The sequence below is a fragment of the Myotis brandtii genome, unplaced genomic scaffold (assembly GCF_000412655.1).
Source record: "Myotis brandtii unplaced genomic scaffold, ASM41265v1 scaffold112, whole genome shotgun sequence".
Lineage (NCBI taxonomy): Eukaryota > Metazoa > Chordata > Mammalia > Chiroptera > Vespertilionidae > Myotis > Myotis brandtii.
The window spans coordinates 11,458,986-11,469,771 of NW_005353838.1; the positions used below are offsets into that span (position 1 = coordinate 11,458,986).

A 10,786-nucleotide genomic window follows, 5' to 3' on the forward strand; every position below is an offset into this window, starting at 1 on the left:
ATCTGGGATTTATTTACCTTCTATAATTGAAACTTTGTTGCTTTGAGTGGAGCTCAGAGCCCGACACGGCAAGCGGGAAGCATGGCTTCCTCCATCATTGGGGCAACCAAGCCTCCTGCTTGCTCCAGCTCCGTGGCTGCCAGCCTCCATCTTGGTTGGGTTAATTTGCATATAGGCGCTCTGAGTGGCTGGTGGGCATGGCTTAAGGCATAGCAAAGGTACGCTCAATTTGCATGTTTGTCTTTTATTAGTGTAGATTAAGATAGATGACCCCACACTTACTTCTAGTGTCTCCTCCATAACATTCTGTGCAAATGTTAAAATAAATATATCCCCAATCACTGAAATGGTTTGCCCTTTTGGCCACTGTACATGTAGGAGCAGAATGCCTCCCAGGGAGATAATATAGGAGATAGCAATGTCAGACCTTATGGATCTTCTCAAGAAAAAATTACCTGTTTTCTTATGTCTCCCCTTCCTACTGCCACTCCTCAAATTATTTTATCAATAATGCCAAGAAGGGAACAGGTTGTAGTGATCAGGCAAGTTGAGCTTCTACTCAATGTAATTCCTTCTGTCTTGTTTCTGGTGGCTAATCCTCTCATACTTGCACTTGGAGCATCATGAAACTTCAAGGCCATTACTGGACGCTTTGAATCAGTAGAAAGCTCTCTCTTATATCTAGTTGAAATCTGCCTCCCTAAGATCCCATTCCACTGAATCTGGTTATGCCTGTTGGAACTTCAAACAGGTGATTCTACTTCTTTGTCCACATGTCATCCCTTCACGTTCTTTCAGGCAGCTGCCATGTCTGTTCAAAGTCATCTTATCTGGCACCAGATGGTGAGACACGAGCCTTGTCCTGTTGCTAAAGGCGGTTAAGAAATGACAGTACCGGGGTCGGAAGCTTGTGTCTTTCTTCATTCTGGGCCGCTTATAGTGGCATCAACCAGTGCTGAAATCATGCCCCTAGTGCACACTTTCTCGTGGTCAGAATAAGACTTAACAGAAACAAAGAAGTGGGCTAGACTGAGAGGACTTTGAAGTGCTACAACCTACCCAACTAAGCACAGCCCCAGAGGCTATTACAAATCCGTCCTGTGGAAGGCCTCTCAAACAAGCACCATTATTAGCCCTGATGCTAATAGTTCAGATGATGTCTTTTAAATTATTTCCTAATGTTTTAAAAACTTGCCATGTGACCAGTAATTTTCTTTTGAGAAGATCCATAAGGTCTGACATTGCTATCTCCCATATTATCTCCTATATGCATAATTCACTCTCTTATGTAATTTGATTGGTGACAACACTTTTCAGGTAGGTATACCTTTTTTTTTTTTATCCTCACCTGAGGATATTTTCATTGACTTTATTTTATTTTTTTTAAATATATTTTATTGATTTTTTACAGAGAGGAAGGGAGAGAGATAGAGAGTTAGAAACATCAATGAGAGAGAAACATCGATCAGCTGCCTCCTGCACACCTCCTACTGGGGATGTGCCCACAACCAAGGTACATGCCCTTGATCGGAATCGAACCTGGGACCTTTCAGTCCGCAGGCCGATGCTCTATCCACTGAGCCAAACCGGTTAGGGTTATTTTCATTGATTTTAAAAAGAGGAAATGGGAGAGAGAATGTGAGAGACAGAGAGAAACATCAATTGGTTGCCTCCCGTACCCAGCCTGACCAGAAATCAAACCCAGAACCTAGGTATGTGCCCTGACTGAGAATTGAACCTGTAACCTTTTGGTGTATAGGACGATGCTCCAACCCACTGAGCCACACCAGCCAGGGCAGGTAGGTATATCTGTTTGCCAATCACCTACCTTCACCCACCCTTGCTCCCTTCAGTTACCAGTGAGCTTTACTTATAGTTGAGAAAAGGAGTTGACATTGAGGAGGGCTGAGTCAGGCTGAATGTAGAATTCTGTCATAACATGACCTTGCAATGAGAAGATACTAAACTGTCAACTTTTAAGCCACCTTATCCTCAATCACTTTCTGAGGTTTTCTTGATAACAAAGGGTTCTTTAACAAGAGAGAATGCTATTGCTGGATTTTAAAATTAACCACAATAGAGTATTCACAATATAATACTTAATCACTTTTAATGGCATATTTATCATTATTTTATGTAGCTTCACTGAAACATTCCATAATTTGTGATTTTAAATGGGTCCATTGAAGTATATACTCTGTAGACTCAGAACTGTTACACATACATAGTAAACAACTGTTCTTGCTACAATTCTTGAAAATTCAGAAACACGATTTCAAGAAATCAAATATTTCCAAAGATTAGGTTGCCTTTTTCCTATGCAAGCCAAGAGCACATTGTACTGTTCGTTTTCCAATGCAGTATAAGAGGAAGATAACAGATCTGGGAACTTGTGAAATTCTTGACAAATTTAAACTTTGCTTATGTAAGCTATACACAGGGAGGCAAGAAATACTTCAGGGATTTGAAAGGACTTAAATGGGGTCTCGCTGCCAGGACAGCAGCAGTTTGAATATGAGCCATCACATCTGTCCATTTGGCATGGTCCTTTGAGTCTCTAGTTAGCAGCTGTGGAGAAGGGACAACAGGAAGAGACCAGAGAGAAAGGAGTCTGTGTTGCTCACCATAAAACCACAAGGACAGGAGAAATGGCTGTTCTCAGGCTGCAGAGAATGAAGAAGCCTGGAGATGTGAGAGGGAAGAGACGCTGCTGACATTCAGTAGCCATGGTGGTCTCAGTACCAGCCATATGGTCACTGCCATCAATGTGGTTACCAGAACCACTGGGGTTGTCTGAAGCTGTGAGACATGCAGGCAAAGGCAATGCTCCACACAGCACTAGCTAGAGATCTTCACTGAGACACAATCATCATCTGGGGAGCCAGGGAAGACTTCTGGCTCCAATACCTTACCTCCCACCACTTCCCTTTAGATTTTGTAGGGTTAGGTTTGGGCCCTGGAATCTGAGGTCACAGGGATACTGAGGGAGGTGGCAGGTAGCCCACATTGCCACGGACAACCATGGTGGACTAAATCCTATAGGTAAAGGCCAGGGGGTGGTCAGTGAAAGAACAGTCTGGTTCATTAGAATTTACTTGCTCCAATACCTTACCTCCCACCACTTCCCTTTAGATTTTGTAGGGTTAGGTTTGGGCCCTGGAATCTGAGGTCACAGGGATACTGAGGGAGGTGGCAGGTAGCCCACATTGCCACGGACAACCATGGTGGACTAAATCCTATAGGTAAAGGCCAGGGGGTGGTCAGTGAAAGAACAGTCTGGTTCATTAGAATTTACACTGGACAGGCTCCACAGGGTGACTCTGAGCAGCTAAAGGAAGGAATGTCCTGTGGTTTTACAACATGGAAGAACTGAGCCTGAGATCTTTTCCTGGTCTTTTATGAAGAACCACAGTAATTCTGATACATATCCCAAGTTGAGAACTAGTGCTAATTTAGAGAATGAGCACTAATTTCCAAGTGTGGTCTGTGAATCAACTGAGATAATTATTAAATATTTAGATAAAATGTTTAAATTACTGGGTCCTAACTTTGACCTGGTTAGTCAGAAATTATAAGGGTGAATTCCAGGAATCTGCATTTCTTTTTATAAGCTCTCTAGGGACTCTCTTAGATACTAGTAATCTAGGAAGTCCAAGCATCACTAGAAACATTTGTAGGACCACCCTAGTGACTACATCAGCCGTGGGCAAACTACGGCCCGCGGGCCGGATCCGGCCCGTTTGAAATGAATAAGACTAAAAAAAAAAAGACCGTACCCTTTTATGTAATGATGTTTACTTTGAATTTATATTAGTTCACACAAACACTCCATCCATGCTTTTGTTCCGGCCCTCCGGTCCAGTTTAAGAACCCATTGTGGCCCTCAAGTCAAAAAGTTTGCCCACCCCTGGACTACATGGATGAGACACAAGGAGAAGGCTATACAAAAAAAGGAACAAGCCCAACCGATAAGGCTCAATGGTTGAGCATTGACCAGGAGGTCAGGGTTTGATTCCCTGTCAGGGCATATGCCTGGATTGTGAGCTCAATCCCCAGTAGGGGGCGTGCAGGAGGCAGCAGATCAATGATTCTCATCATTGATGTTTCTATCTCTCTTTCCCCTCCCTTACTCTCTGAAATCAATAAAAATATATTTTTAAAGGAACAAGACTAAGACTTTAGCTTCCACATTCTGTGTAGGGATGACTTTATTCCTATGGAAGTGGGATTGATGATTAAGAACCATACATGAAGCAATTAGGTATATATGGACTTAAACTCTTCGATAATTCTGCACGAATTATTTTTTTCTTGCTAATTATTTTTGTCTAAATTCTAACTTAGAAAATCCAATTCAAGTATTAAAATAATTTCCTTGAACTCGGGAGGATTCAAGTAATTATTCAATTGCAATTCAGGTGCCTAAGAAGAAACTGTCCTTGAATGAGTCCACCCTGGTTACACACACCATAGTTACATAAGCTGGCTCCTATACTGGAGTCACTCTCTGATATGGGTCATTTTCAAACTTTCCAGATTTACATGTGCCTACCAAGTTCATGAAGCACATCCATGCAGAAGCTACATTTTTAAGTTACTTTTAAAGACCACTTGGTCTTTCCAAAAATCCTAGAGCCCAGGTTATTGGTTTTGTTATTAAAAGTTTGTCTGTTTCACATGATTACAAATTTTCAAGAGTCCTTGCAGTGCTTACAATTCCACACCTCTATTTTCCCTTTCATTTCATTGTTCTTCTAAAGTAAACAAGAAAAAGTAGACGAGAAAAACATAATAAAAAATACAAAGTAAGTTTCAAACTGAAGGCTCAAAAATCTGAGTTGCAAACGTTCTCTTGGCAAAGAAATCAGTGTACCTAGAAGGTAATTGATATTAATTATTAAACTACATAATGTCTTTTAATGGCTATTTTATGAGTACTGTAGGTACCAAGACCTTGGTTAATTGTGTTATGTGTATTATCTCATGTTACTTAACAATAATCCCATGAAAAAAATGCACTCAATATTTCTTAGATGGGGAAGCTAAGACACAGAGAGGTTGAGTAACTTGATCGAAGCCACACAGCAATAAGTGGAAGAAGTAGAATTTGCATCCATGAAGTCTAACTCCAGACCCTGAATTCAACCAGTAGGCTATACTAATTCCACCTACATTAATACAACTCATGCAGAGAATGAGATGTGCTTAATCATCAGCATTTCCAGATATTATTTACGACCATGTGCAATGACCAATCTATTTAAATAAAAATATTTCATATATATCATATATATAAAATCAAAATGCCTGGGTTTATATACAAGGAAGTTTATTTGTGTGGCAGGATATTAAAGAAGTTAGGAAAATTCCTTGGCAAGTGGAATGGGGATATTGAGACAGACAGCTTATTTAAACTGGCCTCATCCAGCACCCTGACTCACTTGCCTTCTCCCTTGCCCAACCGCTCCCTTAAGCATTAAGCCCTTGGGACAGTGAGGTTCTGATCAGCATCAAATAATCTTAAGAACAAATCCTCAGTCTGTTGACCACAGAGACAGAGTATTGGTCAGGATAGAGATAACATCTAGGCCTCAGCTGTTGTTTCAGCTCCAGGCCCAGAAAAGCAACAAAACCAGACAAAGTGACGCTGCCATGGCTGACATCAGAATCAGATGTAATGACCAATGACCCCTACTCTAGTGTCAACCCATCAGTAGAGACCACAACACTGATGAATCGGCATGTTAAAGGACACACCTGGAAAGCTGATGAATGATCCTCCCCTGAGATCTCATCTAAAATTTCTGCCTTTAGAAAACATATAAAAACTCTTAAGACAAAGGACCCAGTACAGGCTCTCTCTCTAACATGCCCACACTTTCTTTCTTCGGGAATGTATCTTTGTTTTCTTTCTCCTAAGCTCTGAGAGTCCCATGAGATTTGCAACCAGGGGAGCAGTGGGCAGTGACAGCTTGTCCCGGGCTAACTACCTGAACCTGTCTCCAAGAGCCCTTCTTTTGCCTCTGTAAGCTGTTTCCTGAGTCCATGCAGCCCAGCTGGCTCACTTCTTCTCCCTCGTGACTTTCTTTCTAAAAGGCCCGAAGCAGCTCTCTGAGCAGCCCACTGGAATCTTCTCTTTAAGTGTACTTCTGCTTTGCACGCTAAGTAAATTTCCTCTTGCACTAGAGTTCTTAGCCCTGAATTCTTTCTTTGCTGAACTCAAGAACCGAGAGCTGACATCACTGGTAACATTTATACATAAACAATGACATTTTATACTTTGTATTCTTATTCTCGGCATTATATTTTTCATAACATATAGGTAATACCTCTCCCAAATTCTATTAGGAAAAGTTTTTCCATATCTAAAGTATCAAATCTAGGCCCTGGCCAGGTATCTCAGCTAGTTAGAGCATCATCCCGATACACCATGGTTGCAGATTCATTCCACAGTCAGGGCACATACAAGAATCAACCAGTGAAAACATAAATAAATGAAACAACAAATTGATGTGTCTGTCTGTCTCTCTCTCTCTCTCTCTCTCTCTCTCCCCCAACAATTTTTAAAAAGTATCAAATCTAAGGACATCACCCAGTCCACCCAATTTCTATGTGAAGTTTAAATTCTAGTGTTAATATCAGTAGAAGTTTTCTACCCCTTACTTGTAATGTTTAATCTGCCTAGGCTCAAGTTTAAATATTATAAATTCTCTGAATCTTATTTTTCTAATTTATCAATAAGGATTTTGCATAAAGGTCCCTTTTAACCCTAAAGACAATGATTTTGACTGCATAGTAGTCATTTCTATATCCCTAAGTAGCATGTCAGAGGAATAACAACCTATTAAGCCTGAGATGAACTGACCAGGAGTCCAGGCCTCTAGACTCCAAAAGCCTATGTAATAAAGAAACAATCAGACTGGCCACTCTAACCAATAAACATAAAATATCACAGATCTCCGTGGAATTTCACACAGTTTTAACACGAGTATATTAAAGCTAAGAGTTAAAAGAATTGGCAAATTAACTCTCACAATGGGCCTCTTCTTAGTGTAGCTCAAAAGTTCTTTTTAAAAGTTCATAACATCTTCTTAATTGTGTTGCTAAAAAGAACACATCACAATATGGAAACATAAACTTTAGTTAGGATTTAATTGAAAAGAGTAAATATGCAGAAATGAAACATTTTATTCCAAGAGAAAAGGATGCGAACTGTACCCATATGCAGTCCTTTCACATGTAAAGGACATCAGCATAACAACTACTGATGTTCATGATTACCTATGCCAGGCCTAGAGAAATTAATAAGCACTCTTGTTATTTATTTTCAGATGCAGACATAAAAAAAGGAATGTGGGCCCTCAGTTAATATTGCTTATGTCCATTTATTCAATCCTTGCTTTGCTGATATAAGGATACCATAATAGCATAATGGCTATTCTAGAATCTCAGCCAAAAAGAGAAGAAAAAGTTGATTAGTTTTAGTCTGCAGAGCACAGAATATCTGTGTTTATGCTTTTAAAAAAACAATTCCATTTCCTATTATACAGTAAAAAATGTAAACGTGTACCACATTCATATTTATTTCCAAAATAAAATGCTCTCTTAGAACCGTGAATTTCAAGCCTTTCTATTTGTTGGTGACAGAACTGTCTTTATTAAAGAGCTAGTCATTTTTCATGAAGTGGATATAAAAGCCTGGTCATCTTTTTGTATCAGTTTATATGTATTTTAATCCATCTCTGCTATTTATGAGATCATAGAGTTGATGTGGCACCAAATGGATCAAAACTATAAGGGTGATTGGTTTTTATTAATATATCCGCCTTCTGTATTTTTTTCACTGACTTGCAAAGAATATGCTCATAAATTTCTTTTCAAACTGATTATACTATGCTAAATATGTTAAAGGTGAACAGGGGGTGACGAGAGTGTTAACTGGACTAAGACAAGATGACCCTTACGTGATTGAGAGATATAAATTGTAATAGTGTGATTATCATGATGAACAGCCACTATTCTCTCTTAGACAACCAAAGTGTACACAGCACCCCACTGCTGGGTCTTACCAATCCCCCATAACCAAGTCAACCCATTTCACATATCAAGAAATCGAGGCCCAAAGAAGTTAAGTAACCTCCCTAAGCTCTCAAAGCTGGTAAGGAGCAAAGCCAGGATTTGACTCAACACACGCTATGCTCCTAACCACCAGTCCACACTCTCTTTACAGACCAAATGATTAGAATCATTTGGGGAGATTTAAAAAATACTGATAAATCATTCCCTCAAGATGAGCTAAGAACATCACTATTTTTTAAAGCTCCTGAGAGAATTTTAGTGTGAATCTAGGGTTGAAAGCAACCGGATTAACAAACGCCAAGGATGGTGCTTTTGGTTTTTTGGTTTTTTAAAAAAATATGAGTCTTTCTCCAAATAGTGGGAGAACAACCAAAGCTCCAATTGTTTATCTAGAACAGAAACACGAGATAGATGGGGGCACACATCCACACCTACATCATCAGACCATTCCTGTTTCCTTCCCAACCTGCCCTTTCTGCCCCACATGAAGATCCCACCTGGCATCTTCGTGCTGAAGTAGATCCAGGAAACTGCAATCCACACCCTCCAGCCACAAGTGAGAAGCCCAGGAAAGAAGCAGATTTGCCCAGTGTCTCCCAGCAGCAGTAAAGGCACAATGGGAGCTGGAGTCTCCTGCACCCAATTTCACTGCTCCTTTCACAGAAAAATTTTGGAAGCCGTAGGCAAACAGTTGGGGCAAGGAGTCAGCCACGGCATCTGAAGAGAATGTCAAGAACCAGAGAGAGCAAAAGAAAGAAAAGGTCATAACAGGATGAGAAAGGAGAACAGCCACAATCTGAAATTGGCTGACTGCGGGGTAAATGAGAAGGGATATATATAATAAAGCAATAGAAGTGACCAGAACAATAGAGAGAACTGGCCATTGCAATGCTGTATCAGCAAAACAAGGGGAAAATACAAGAGAACCACCACACCTTCCATTCAGCCTTGGGAAGCATGCTGAAGCCTAAAGTACTTTCAAAATAGAAAGTAATATCAAAGCAAACACTAACAGTAGAAAAATCACCAAAGAGGTAGGGGCTGCCAGAAACTCCCAAACCTGTGAAGTAGCATCTACTACCATTGCCACTCAAAGTGGAGTTCTTGGATCAGCTATGCCAGCATCACCCAGAAACTTGTTAGAAATGCAGTATCTGGGTGCTTCAACCCTAACCTTCTGAATCAAGATCTGCATTTTAATAAGATTCCCTCGTGATTAAGATGCATAAACAATTTTAAGAAGACCTGGCTGTACTATACGAACCAAATTGAGGAATTAAAACAAAGAGCTCTTACAGGCAGAGATGGGAACTAGGTAACTACGTAGAAGTCAATCTAAGTTATTTGTTAGTGCCCCACGATATGCTAGGCCCAGAGGTGGGTATTCTGGGAAATAGATGCTTGAGGTCAGGTGTGGTTGGCATGTTGCTTTTAGGGGAGAATGCAGAGAGCACATATATATGAGGAAGACCATGATGTGCTCCAAGAGGAAGTCAAGCAAAATGGTCTGGAGGGGCAAAAACTGAATTCAAAATGAGATCAGGAAGTGTACAGCAATTGCACTGACTCTCTGACAGGCAGAAATGGTTATGGGAAAGTGGGAGGCCCTGTTTCAGGCCGAGGGAACAGCCTAAGCAAAGATGCAGAACTCACAGGCCTACTGGGTGTTGAAGGAACATTGCCTTCAGCCTAGAGCAGTGTTTTTTGAATTGTTTCAAGCAGACTCAGGAGTCTGTGATGATGCCTCAGAGACTGCTAATAGGTTTCCTCTAACTCATCATCCATAAAGGGTAGGGAGGGGAGGCTCATGAGATTGCTGGGGCCCCATTTCAACCACACAAGATTTTTTAAAAAAATTTTTATCGATTTCAGAAAGGAAGGGAGAGGGAAGGAGAGATGAAAAAATCAATGATGAGAGAGAATCATTGATTGGCCGCCTCCTGCACAACCTCACACTGGGAATGGAGCCCACAACCTGGGCATGTGACCTCCTGATACACAGGTCAACGCTCAACCACTGAGCCATGCTGGCTGGCCATATAAGATTATATTTTAACAGTGGATTCCACCATTGACAAATAAAATTTGAAACATGTCACTGTGCAAGTACCTAGGTACTTCTAAAATGATTACCTATAGCTGTGCCTGGCATGTAGCAGGCACTCAAATATCCATTGAATAAATTAACAAATGAGTTAATGAATCTATGAGATCAAAGTAAAAAATGTGGAGCTACTGTGGGTCTGGACTGCAAAGGGTCTTAAACATCAGAGACGTTTATATGGCATTTGGTTGGGCACTGGGGAAATGTTCATTAGACAGTGACTGAAGTTAACTCTGCTTTAAGAAGCTTATTCTGCAAACCAAGTGTAAATGGACTGGAAATGAGAGAGACTGGAGATGTGAAACTAGTCAGGAAGACATCATGGTAGTCGATAAGAAGAGTCTGAACAAAGGCATCACCAAGGGAAGAACAGCATCATGAAGCATCATGGAAATGGAGTCTCTGGGCTTTACCTGTGTATTGTATGTGGAAAGCAAAGAAATTGAGAAGGCTCTGAGTGACAGGGAGAAATACAGAAATTAACAGTCACCCCTGTCCATGGAAGGAGAAAGCTGTTGATTAGAGTTTAGATCTGTTAAATTTGAAGCATCTGAGAGTAATATAAAAGCCATCTCGTAGGTAGTTCAAAATGTCAACATGAAA

At 40.6% G+C, this 10,786-nt stretch overlaps 1 protein-coding gene across 1 annotated transcript in view; it reads right to left on the reverse strand.

Annotated features, from left to right (window-relative positions):
• The window catches only part of ZNF385B (zinc finger protein 385B), a 361,135-nt gene extending 352,466 nt beyond the window's left edge, over positions 1 to 8,669 (reverse strand). Inside the window, exon 1 of the mRNA XM_005857643.2 lies at positions 8,577 to 8,669. The gene's annotated coding sequence lies outside the window, so the exon portion shown is untranslated. The remainder of the gene's footprint in view (positions 1 to 8,576) is intronic.
• Positions 8,670 to 10,786: the final 2,117 nt, after the last annotated feature.